The sequence below is a fragment of the Felis catus genome, chromosome F1 (genome assembly GCF_018350175.1).
Source record: "Felis catus isolate Fca126 chromosome F1, F.catus_Fca126_mat1.0, whole genome shotgun sequence".
Taxonomy (NCBI): Eukaryota; Metazoa; Chordata; class Mammalia; order Carnivora; family Felidae; genus Felis; species Felis catus.
In genome coordinates this window covers 54,385,429-54,397,637 of record NC_058384.1, presented here as the reverse complement: position 1 = coordinate 54,397,637, position 12,209 = coordinate 54,385,429, and the positions used below count along the sequence as shown (strand labels likewise).

General features: G+C 40.7%; 1 protein-coding gene across 10 annotated transcripts in view; it reads left to right on the top strand.

Annotated features, from left to right (window-relative positions):
• The window catches only part of ESRRG (estrogen related receptor gamma), a 628,903-nt gene that overhangs the window by 168,543 nt on the left and 448,151 nt on the right, over positions 1-12,209 (top strand). Inside the window, exons 1-2 of one of the 10 annotated variants that reach the window (XM_045048792.1) lie at positions 7,409-7,765; positions 10,824-10,914. The exons of the other annotated variants lie outside the window; for them this stretch is intronic. The gene's annotated coding sequence lies outside the window, so the exon portion shown is untranslated. Of the gene's footprint in view, positions 1-7,408; positions 7,766-10,823; positions 10,915-12,209 lie in introns of those variants that run through there. 10 annotated transcript variants of the gene reach the window in all.

The following is a 12,209-nucleotide window of genomic DNA, read 5'->3' as shown; positions in this document are numbered from 1 at the left end:
CTCTGAAAGACTTGGCCATTGCTGTTGTCCGTAACTGTATTGTCAAGTATGGGATGAGCTGGCTTCTTTGTGTGCAATGGCTTTATTTCCAGTGCAGCACCACAGGGCAATATTTCTTGAAGACATTTTAGGAGATTCAGATTTAAGATAAAGCCAACTCCATATGTTGTTGCCAATGCAAATAATTCCAATGAGGTGACAATCAGATGAACAGCTAAGTTCACACATGCTCAGGCAAGATCACTACTGAGATGTCATAACTTTCTCCTTTGCCTGTCAGCTGGCAAGTACCTTAATTGAGAAAACCGCACACATATTAACACGAACCGTATCCATTTATATATGACATCTTTGATGTTCTGAGGCAGGCATTGTATAGACGTTCAGAACCTGATTAGGTAATCAGAATATCGTTCAACTGGTGGAATGCTCAGGTCATGATCATTGACTCTGTATTATAGGTCCCCTATTTATATATATTTATATTTATATATGCCTTGATCAAGTAATTAAGAACTTGTAAGTGAATTATGTTGATAAATGCATACTACATTCTGCTCTTTTTTTCTTAGAATAGGCCAAGATTCATCATGTTAAATTAAGCAGCAAGAAATAGGAATAACAATGATATTTCCACGCAAAGAATGAAACAGTTGAGCTTGGTTTTGATGACTTTAGTGCAGGGATAGAGATGTCTTGTTGAGTGTCTCCACAGAACTTTCCTGAAAATGGCCACCTGCCACGTGTGATTACTTCTTCAATCAAGAGGATCTCTATTCTTCAAATAATGTTAATATACTGAGTTATTACTTATGGCATTTTTTGAATCCATGCATCTTGCAATGTAAAAATAAATAGTGATGGAACTCACATATTAACAAGTTCATTATCTCATAATTTTAGAAGAATGTCCACAGAGGAGATATTATGATGCCACGTTACTCATAAGCTAAAGAACCAAGATGACAATTAATTGATGTTTAGAGATCATTTCTCCTCCCTTTAGTGATTAGAACATAGGGTTGAGCATGGGGTCTGTAAAGAATCCAAAGTAATGGCAGTGAAATGTAGTGTCAGGGATGTTATTCATTTTGCATAAGCTTTTCTTTTTTTTTTTTTTAATTTTTTTTTCAACGTTTATTTATTTTTTTGGGGACAGAGAGAGACACAGCATGAACGGGGGAGGGGCAGAGAAAGAGGGAGACACAGAATTGGAAACAGGCTCCAGGCTCTGAGCCATCAGCCCAGAGCCCGATGCGGGGCTCGAACTCACGGACCGCAAGATCGTGACCTGGCTGAAGTCGGACACTTAACCGACTGCGCCACCCAGGCGCCCCTTGCATAAGCTTTTCAATGTTTTCCCTCTTCATGGTCATAGGATTTTTCCCCACTACCCCCCCAAGTTTGTCCATCATTAATGATGGACCATATTATTGTTTTTTCTATTTGCAACTGTAAAAAGGGGGTGAACTCATTTCTCTCTCTAAACATTTTAAAATGAGAGTTGAAAGAACATTTGAACTACATTTTATATTATTTTAAAATAAATTCGGCATTCCTTCTATGAGCCTTTGCTCATACAGCTCTTTGATTTATGATGACATCACATCCTTTCAGAGTCAACATTATTATGTCACTGAACCTGAGGTGTACAGAGGTCAAAAGTACATGTAAAGTTATTATGGGCCTGGAAGGTCATGCTTCAGTTCAAAGGAAAGAGAGCAGGGCCGAGAGGGAAGATGAGGGAGCCAGGGCAGAGGGGAAAGGAAAGAAGAAAGAGAGAGCAAAGCAAATTCTCAAATATGGGCATTGGCACGAGCAGAAATTTAACCCTCAGCATTTTCCTATTATGCTTTGGGAAATGAAAAAAAAATAATGAAGGGGGAAAAAAAAGCCAGCAAGCCTTTCAAACTTCACTCTATCGCATTACTAAGAGAGGCTTTGGAAAACAGAGGGGTTACATAAATGAGAGCAGGTGCGGTCGTGCAGAGGTAACTATTCAGCATATGTAAGTGCAGTTGGAAAATCATTGTCTTGCAGAGAATACTCGAAATTGGTCCCTAATGGCCTTGGTTTTTGTCATATGGTCTTGATTATAAGGCTAAAATTACATTGCCATGCCTTTAGTGTGAACGAGATGGATGGATAATTATTACGTGCGCTGAATACCTTTCTGCAAGGAGGAACCAGGACATCCCTGGTCACTGTAGCTACCATTTCGCCTTGCTGTCAGAAAAGCTCTAAGCGGCCAATTCATCACTATATTTATGTGGAGGAGAAATGGAAATGCGCCTCTCTGGTTGGGTGTGCACACTCCCACATACATATACATATGCAGATTGTACACAGACCCAAGCGGCCCAGTGTGATTGCAAGGCAGTGTTCAGAGAAGGCGTAGCATCGGTGGAAATGAGGGGTGCAGAAATGAAACGGTGAGCTCTGTGCAAAATTGATGGCTCTTGGTGGTGTCCACGTGCTGATAGCCTGGCACTGAAGCAGCGCTAGGAAAGATCTGGGCCTCCGTTTGAAACGCTGCGGGAAGTTGAAAATGATCGACAACAGGCGTTGTTGAGCAAACAAGAAGTATTTGTAGAAGAATGATATTTCTAGATACACTAAAAGAAACCTTCCCTTTTAAGCCAATTTTGCTATTTCACACAGCTCTCAGGATCCTCTCAGAAGGTGGTATAATGACACTTAACCAAAATTCCAGCTGTGGTTGCTGCTGAGAATAAATTGCGTGGTTGTGCGATGGTTGTTACCACCACCCTTTCTGGCGAGGACATCAGAGGAAGGCACCATGGGGAGTAAGAACAAACCCAGGGCTTTGACCTGAGCGGGGAAGATTCAGGACCGCACTCAGATCCCCGACCATGACCACACAACTCATTCATCATGGCAAAGTTTATGATGGACCCCAGCTTTGGAGGCTGTGGCTTCCCCCTTTCCATGCAGCCTTTTGTGAAATATGGGCAATTAGCTACGAGGGCCACTGTCTCTTCCGCACTGAGTCTTGAACCTTGGGGCCAGCACTGAGGGGACAAACAAATCACAATTTGCTGAAGAGCTCACCGAAAGTCTGATGTGAAAGCAGACATGGGTTTGAGAGAACAAGGTTCGGAGTCCAAAGCCAGCATCTCGAAGCTTTCTGATTGTGGTATATAATTTGCCACTCAAAGCCCAAATAGTGTATGCGTGTGGGAGGGGGTGCATGAGTTGGTTGAGCAGATAATTACTCAATTGCCCTAGCTGTTTTGTTGCTGATATTTTGATTGCTTTGATGCAGAATGTAATGCAATATTGTAAGGTGAAGAGTGGCCAAAACATTGAAGATGGATGTTTCTTTGCAAGTGAGAGAAAAAGAGAGGAAAAATAAAATTGTGGAATCTCTCTCTATATATACACACAAGCAGAATGATTATGTGTGTGTGTGTGTGTGTGTGTGTGTGTATATACACACACACACACACATATATATTTCTGTACAAAGTATTTAATGGGAAGTGTCAGAAAAACCTATAATAATTTAGCATGTTTAATATAAGCTTTTATTCCTAGGTGTATACACACACACACACACACACACACACACACACACACACACACACGTACATACCTGGGAAATATAGTTAGTGATACATGGCTTCATTATACCCATTATTACACCACCCCACATGGTAATTAAATGTGGGATTCTAGGGCAATACAAGATGAGAGTTACACTATTTTGGTGCTGTTTTTATCTTTCATTTCTATTGAAAAATACTAAATTAGTAGCATTTTATGATTCCTGATTTAGCTCTTTTAATAAGAAGCAGAAGCTAAAAACAGCCCAACCAAGCAGTTGAAGTCTTATCACAAGCCAGTAAGATCAATAGCTAAAAAAAGTATGAAAAGTTTTTGAGTGACAGCTTAAAAATGGAAAATTTAAATATATATCGCTGCCTTCTGCTCCATTGTGTAATGCATAAAGCCCACTTTGGCAGTATGTTTTTAAGCAGTCCAGAAAGTGATTTATTATTATCACTGGATTTGTGTTTATGTTCCGTGCTGTAAACTATGCTTATAGCAATATATCTGTATTAAGGCATTAATACTAGGAGTGCTGCCTAAGCTTAACATTACTAATATTGTTCAAAGTGTAGTTTATTGGGCTATAAATAGTAACATCAGTATTGACACTTGCTGCATCATCTAAGTGCCTGGGTAACGGTGTCTGATGCTAAATGACCATGCTGCTGACAGTATATAAAACATAAATAGTGACTACGAGTGATATTTCATGGCTACTGCTGGTGTTTCTACTCTCCTTGGGTCTGCAGATAAGGAGATCTATGTGTGCCAGGACCTCGTGAGATTTTCCCCGTGTTTGTTAGAGGGATATGCTTAGAGGAAATCACATCTTGATTTTACACTTTCTTGTTTCACGTGACCACTAATTTTATGTCACACGTACAAATAAATAGTCATTGTTCACAATAATGGAAGGGTAGTTAGCAAATCAGGCATCAAGTTTGGTGTAACCTACATTCACGCTGGGTCTTTATCTTGATATGAAGCTGGTTGTCGTTTAGTCTTTCGTGGAACAAGTTTTAACTTGTTTAACAAGCAGCATTTGGGCGGCTATAACAAAATACCATAAAGTGGGTAGCTTATACATAACAGAAACTGATTTCTCACAGCTTTGGAGGGTGGGGATTCCAAGGTCATGTTGCCAGTAGAGTGGATGTCGGGTGATGTCTCCTTCCTAGATAAGCTTTCTTTTTGCTATAACCGCACAGAGCAGGAGGGACAAGTGGTCTCTCTTGGGCCTGTCATGGAAGGGACCCAAGCCCACCAGGATGGGTTAACCCTCGTGACAAATCACCTCCCAAAGCCCCCACTTCCAAACTACCATAACGTTGTGCATTATGATTCAACCTAAGAATCTGGGGAGGGCACAAACATTCAATCCATAACAACTACTCTGTGGTGGCCACGTTGTCCATGGACAAGCATATGTTCTAAGTGTGATTTCCTTTGTTGAAAATCAAGTCAGTATATCAAGTCTGTTTGAATTTCACCAGATAACTCTCCTTTGTTCTTTTAAAAATTTTTTAATGTTTATTTTTTATTTTTGAGACAGAGAGAGACAGAGCATGAATGGGGGAGGGTCAGAGAGAGAGGGAGACACAGAATCTGATGCAGGCTCCAGGCTCTGAGCTGTCAGCACAGAGCCCGATGCGGGGCTCGAACTCACGGACCGTGAGATCATGACCTGAGCTGAAGTCGGACGCTTAACCGACTGAGCCACCCAGTCGCCCCAACTCTCCTTTGTTAAAGTCTATAAGCAGTGGAACCACTCTTTCTTGAAAAGTTGCCTTCAGGAGGCAAACAGTCACGTAAATCATGAATATGCTAGTATGTCAAGGTGCTTTAACTTCACTTTGGAAAGGCTAATGGCATGTGCTAAATTCAGCTTTGGGTTCATTAGAGTTGGAAGAGAATACTCCTATCTGGTAATTCATTCCTTCACGTATTCACCATACTTTTATGGCGCGCCAGCTGTGGGCTCGAAACCACATGGCTCCCCGTAGAATTAACAATAAATGGAACATATCCCTTATCCTAAAGACGTGGTCAAATGATACCACATTTTGCTGAGGTAATCCAAAGGAATTATGAAAAAGTATTTTTTTACCCCAAAACTCATATAAAAGTGGTGAATTACATTCATGAAATGATAGTAATCAAACACATTTTTGTTAGCTTGTAATTTCTTGCTAGTTTGTTATAGAATATGATAGATGCAAGCTCATTGAGATGCTAAGATATTCACGTACTGCCTTTTTCACCTCAAACCTCTTATTTTTTGGAGCTGATTGGATGGTGACAAGAATGATACTGGTTTGGGTAGCCCATAAATGATAGACAGCTTATGATGTAAGATATTAATACTAGATGTGCCAACTTGGCTTATCATCATTAATCTTATTAAAAATGAAGTGAAGCAAGCACTGCCTGCCTTCTTTCCATTGAAAGAAGGGAAGTGCCAGAGTAGGTGGTGAGCCAGCAGCAGGGGATTTCCTCATCCAGAAAACCAAGAAATACACACTCATCTTTACAAAGCCATAAAAGTGTGTGCTTTGATGAAAACTTTCATTCTCCCTTAAGGAACCTTCGGTGTTATTTGGCTTACTTTGCAGTAGATAAATGTGCATCCTTTACTTGGGTGCAGATAGTGGCTGTGTGGCGGATGGACAGGAAACAAAGAATAGCGGAGTCCCTAAGAACGTGTGCTTTCTCTTTTTTTCATCCACATTCAGAAGGAAGGAGCAGGAGGTCCATGTGGCTGGGCAAAATAGCACAGTTCAAGAAGCCAGGAGAAACAGAAAACATTAAAACCTAGAGCTCCAAGATGGCGAAGGCGTTGGGAAGGCAGGGTGCTCCGGTTCTTTTCTAGCTGGTTCACCCACAGCTTCCGAACAGCGTTGCGTTCATGGTAGACCCCTTTCTCCCCCCGAATCTGTCAGAGTTCCATAAAGAACTCAAAGCACATTAAGCGTATGTTATTGTTTCTTGGGCCCTAAATACATCCTTGTAAAAGTGCACGAAGTGATGGCAGAGTGAAGGCTGGCAGCCCAGGGACCTATGAATCCAGCGTTTTTTCATTAATTCCTCATTGCCTCCTTTGTTCGTTGAAATATTCAGCTTTGGTCTAAAAAACAGCTAAAAACCTTATGCAAAGAGCTTGTAAACAAACACCCACTTGAACCATCTGGTCTTGTAACACATACAAGTGATTAAGCTTCAGAGCTATGATTGTTAAATTTTTAAAAACACAACAATCCCAAACACCCCCAAATAGACTCCTTATACAAGTTTATAGGGAGGAAAACATGTGAAGCTTTATGTAGTAAATAATACGGAGAGATTAAACCATCTTTTTATTTCCCTACTTCACTCCCTCCCTCTCTTCATATCATGAGTGTGATTGAATGAGAAAGGCTTGAGACACAAATATATACACCAAAAATACATTTAAAATGCCACTGTACTGAGGCTACATGGTCAACAACTTGGAATAGTTGCTTATCTTTACCTTCATTATTATTTTTGCCCTTGCCGGAAAAATCTATGTGCTGGAATGTATGTATGTGCAGGTGCACTCAAGGGGGTGTCTTAGTTCCTTCTAGAATATATTAAGCAATCCAGGCTATTTGCAAATAATGAATTCGTACTTTTTGCCCATAATGACTGAAGAAAGTCAGGTCAGGGGGAAATTAAATATGTTAAGAGCTCTCATTTTAATTGTATAATATCAATACTGTCTTTATAATTTTCTTGACAAGTTGTAGGGCCTATGGATTGAATTCTTCATCTATTTCTAGCATGGAAATGATTCTAAATTGCAACATTTCATTTAGGTGACATCACTACAGTGCAAAAGAATAAGCTGCCCACGGTACCACAAGCATATGGAATAACAGCGTTCTAGCTGATGACAGTTGAAAGGAACAACACAGAGAACCAAAAACTGTCAAGTGACATAAAAACTCTAAGTGAGAAATCAGTAACATAGCATGTCTCCCATTTCTGTCTTTTCAATCTTGACCAGCCTTCATCCCCCGATTTATTGTGTCAGCTGGAAGGAGGAAAAACAGCAGTTGAAAGAAGAGACAGTGTTTAGTTATGGCATTGGTGATCGGTGTGTCAAACAAGCCACCAAATATTAAATGGTTTCAACATCAGCCCCTAAAATCCACAGTGGGTGTTCCTAATTGGGGTGAGTCTCTTTCATGTGGTGACTTGAAGGCTGAACTCCTTCTGTCCTGTTGCTCTCTGATTTTAATAAATGGCATCCAAGGTTGCTCACATCATCTGCAAAAGCCTGTGAAAAGGGAAATGCTACAGAATATTGTGTGTGGGAGGGTTTTATGGACCACCTGGAGGGAAGCTTCTGTCACTTCAGCTCTGTTTGCATGGAGGAAGGCTCAGTCACGTGACCTCACCTAACTGCAGGGGCGGCTGGGGAATATGGTCTCGCCATGTGGCAGGAACAAGAGAAGATGAGTTTGGTGAACTGCTGACTGGTCTCCACCATAAGAGGAAACGGGGAGGAAAAGATGGGTGCTGATACAGCACACTCTCTAGTATTTTTCATTTGGTAAGAAGGAAACAAAGCCCTTGTCAGTGATGGGGTCATCCGTCTCTCTGGAGGGTGAAAAAAACCCACCTGATTTGTAATGTCTGCTGATTTCCATGGTGCAGATACCTCCATGATGGCTGATTTTAAGCTACCAACATGAAGTCACTCAACGTAGATCTGGGAAGAGATACACAGAGTCAGTTCTAACAGGCTAGAACAAGCCGCTCTAGCGCTACATTTTACAAATCAATTCTGAGGAGACACATCTGATGCAGCCCATTTGTGAGCAGGTAGTCAATGTGCCTTTTCCCTTTTGTATCCGACCCAAGGAAGATTCACTTCAGAATGGATTCTTTATCTCTTTAGAATTTATTTATTTATTTATTTATTTATTTATTTATTTATTTATTTATTTATTTATTTGAGAGAGAGAGAGAGCACGCACACGTGCAAGCAGGGGAGAGGGGCAGAGGGAGAGAGCGAGAGAATCCCAAGCAGATTCCATGCTGAGCACAGAGACTGGCTTGGGGCTCGATCTCACCACCCTGGGATCATGACCTGAGCCGAAATCAAGAGTCAGACATTCAACGGACTGAGCCACCCAGGTGCCCAGAACTCTATATCATTTAAAAAACCATTACTGTCTGGGTGATATGTGGAATTGTTGAATCACACTATATTGTACACCTGAAACTAATACAACACTATATTGACTAACTGAATTAAAATAAACACTTCCAAAAAATTTTTTTTAATTTAAAACTGTCAATGTGATGTGTTGATATCAACAACAGATTGGCGTGTATAGTTTTTGAGTCGGAGAAAAATAGCTCCAAGGTCACAATATGTCAAGGCTGCCCATCTGTACTGAATCCTGGGTCACTCTCAGGCAAAATTTAAAGCTTCTAGAGCAAGTTTCCGAGGAGTGTACCAAGAAGTAGGATGTCACTTCTGGAATTTCATATGATCGTTCCCGTAAATGTTTTCCCGAAAGAGGGAAGGATTTGGAGATGGAATGGATAATGGTGATGAGAGCAAGGAGATGCCAAGGATGATTCCTTTGTTTCTGTCTGTACAGTGAGTTGGATGGTGGTATCAGTCTCTGTGGGAGAAGCAAAGAAGTGATGTGAGCTAGTCTATGTTTAAAAACAACTCAAATTCGAATGGATCCTCGAACAATCTATTAATTGTTATTAATAGACCAATGGCTGTATAGTCTTCTAAAATCTTCACGATTCCTTGTCTACCTTTTTTTCAAAGAATCAGGCCATGCAATGATCAGTTTGATTCAGTTTTACCGTTCTGCTTGATCCATGCAGGTGTGGCACTCTTGAATCAAAGTGCAGTGGTCCCCATGGGGAACCACGGCCTGTGATGTACTAGGCTTCAGCCCTGTGGTTTTACTGTGCTTGGTTTTGTTTTCAAGTGTTAGCATTTTTCAAGTGTTAAAGACATAGCACCTCTTGAGCTAATGGTGTGGTCTGAGTCTACACGGCAGAGGCTCAGGGTTTCGTATTAGGTGCTTGTCGCTGATGCCCTTTGTAACCCTCCGAATTGACCAAAGCAAGATTCCAGTCTGTACTTTCTGTTTGGAACACAAGGTGAGGCAGATCAAAACCTAAAAATGAATTAAGTCTGTAATGCATTGATTATAGTGTGCTACTGGTTTGTTTGAGGCAGGTTGCTATTTTTGGAAAGTATCGAAACTGGTGATGACAGACTGAAGTACTGAGGTTCCTCAAAAAGTTAATCCATTCACTTAGTAAATAATGCACTGTTCTGGGGAACAACTCTCCTCCTCCCATATTTTTTATTTTATTTTTTATTTTTTATTTTTTTAATTTTTTTTTTCAACGTTTATTTATTTTTGGGACAGAGGGAGAGACAGAGCATGAGCGGGGGAGGGGCAGAGAGAGAGGGAGACACAGAATCGGAAACAGGCTCCAGGCTCCGAGCCATCAGCCCAGAGCCCGACGCGGGGCTCGAACTCACGGACCGTGAGATCGTGACCTGGCTGAAGTCTGACGCTCAACCGACTGCGCCACTCAGGCGCCCCCTCCCATATTTTTTAATGATGGTGAAAAGTCAGTTGCTCTGAAAACTAACTTTCTTCATGCCAACCTGCCCTATTGTTTTTTGTTTCTTTTTTTCCTTAGCTGTGGTCTGCCAAAAAAAAACAGAACTAGGGCTTGGCACACCAGTTTTGATCAGACCAACCATCAGAATCATAATGTCCTAAGTACAAAGCTCACTAATTGAATTTCATTCACTGGACTGAAATATAGCAGCAAAGACAGAGAACACTGTCGGCCGTTTTTTATGAGGTTCGGAGTCTAAAGTCATTTTAAAAATTGGGTGATGCAATTTCTTGTATCTTTCATTTAAAATGCTACTTGGTAAACAGTGTTTCAGATTAGTGTCTTTGTAATTTAAATGAAGACAATACATCAAGCTGAATCTGAAAAGAAAGTTTAGGAAAGGATTCATTCCTCTTTTTGTGTGATCTACTGTAGAAAATAATAAATAAATAGGTAGGAGAGAGGGAAAGAAAAAAAAAAGGTTTGAGGATTTTAACAGACAAAACTGAACTATTTTTAAAACAGTTAGTCCCAGTAGCTAAATCTTTGTTTTCTTCAAGCAGACTAATACATTCTGCCTAATTCATTTTTTATTTTCTCTCGGGGTCTGCTTGCAGATTTGCCTCAACAAAGGAAGCATCATGTTACATCTTTTAAATAATTGATGGCTCTTGGTCCAAGCCAGCTTGAAGGAAATTCTGAAAATAGGTACTGATTGAGCAAATGCCTCCTTCCTTCTCCCCATTCCCTTCTTGAATACTCTGTACTCCTCTCTTCCCTCCCCCATTTGCTTCTTTGCCTCCTTCTTGACCGACCAGTAGAGGATGATGATATCATTTGGACTTAGGCTTTATCTAAGCCTAAGATACCACTTGGTATCCCTCATCTGTTTCATATCATTCTATATACTTTATTAAAGATGGGGGAACTGTGAGTTATAAGCTGACTGATGTAAATGAAGAGTTCTTAATTATTCACTAGCAACGTTATGTCATAATCCCCACCAGAGATGGTTTGTTGGGACTACAGACAGTTACACTTAGAGCTTGTTCTTTTAAATTCAAAGGATGCTGTCTCCAAGGGTCAAGTTACCCTGGAAGCTGGGTCGGCTGGACTGTGGCCTTGCCAACTCCAGCTGTTCCTGCAAGTTCAAATACTGTGAGCTGACCTGTGTTTCCCCGCCAAGAAAGAGAAAGAGATTTCCATCTTATTTCACTGTTGAGTCATTAGCGGTTGTCTACAACTTGGAAAAACCATCCCTGCTTTAAGGCAGGGGTAGTCAGTAGGAACTTGGGCTGGTCCACCATGAACCTGGCTTCTGGTCATGACTTTGTAAGTCACTTTGAGTTCCAGAGCCTCTCTTTCCTTTCCTTACTGATGAAATGCAGGCTTTGGAATGGCTTATCTCCAACATCTAGCCAGCAATGATGTTCTTGTGTCTTCCAGAGAGGAAGTCGATTTCATTAATGTATTCCGGGTTTGAGTGAATGGACTGTGTGCTCGCTCACAGTTAACCTTCTTTCTTCACATTGTTTTTCTTTTCTTTTAGTCTATCACTTCTTCTCTTCTGCTGCTTATCCCCTTTCCTTTCCCTTCCAGACTTTCCACATTTCTGTTTTCAGAGTGGAAGGAAAATGATTGGCAAGGTGTTAAAGTGGAGGATCCTGGCCACTTATTTTTTTTTCAATCTTGCCATCACTTACAGAAACTTTCACCTCCAGAAATTGCATCCTAAGGTATCCAATATTATTGGATTTGGGAAGACTAGCTATAAAGTGGAAACTGCTGGGAGATCTAAATCTGGAATTCTAAGTTGGAGCTCAGTTTAACTGGGGGAAAGCTTTCCATCGTATCCATCACTGAAACAGCTGTATCTAAATTGATGGATTATCGTCTACTCTTAAAGTGGTATCAGTGTCTGACCTACTCTCGTTTCCAGGGGACATTTTAAAATATCACATTGCTTACATTTTTCCATTTTTCTCTTATTATAGCAAGCTTGG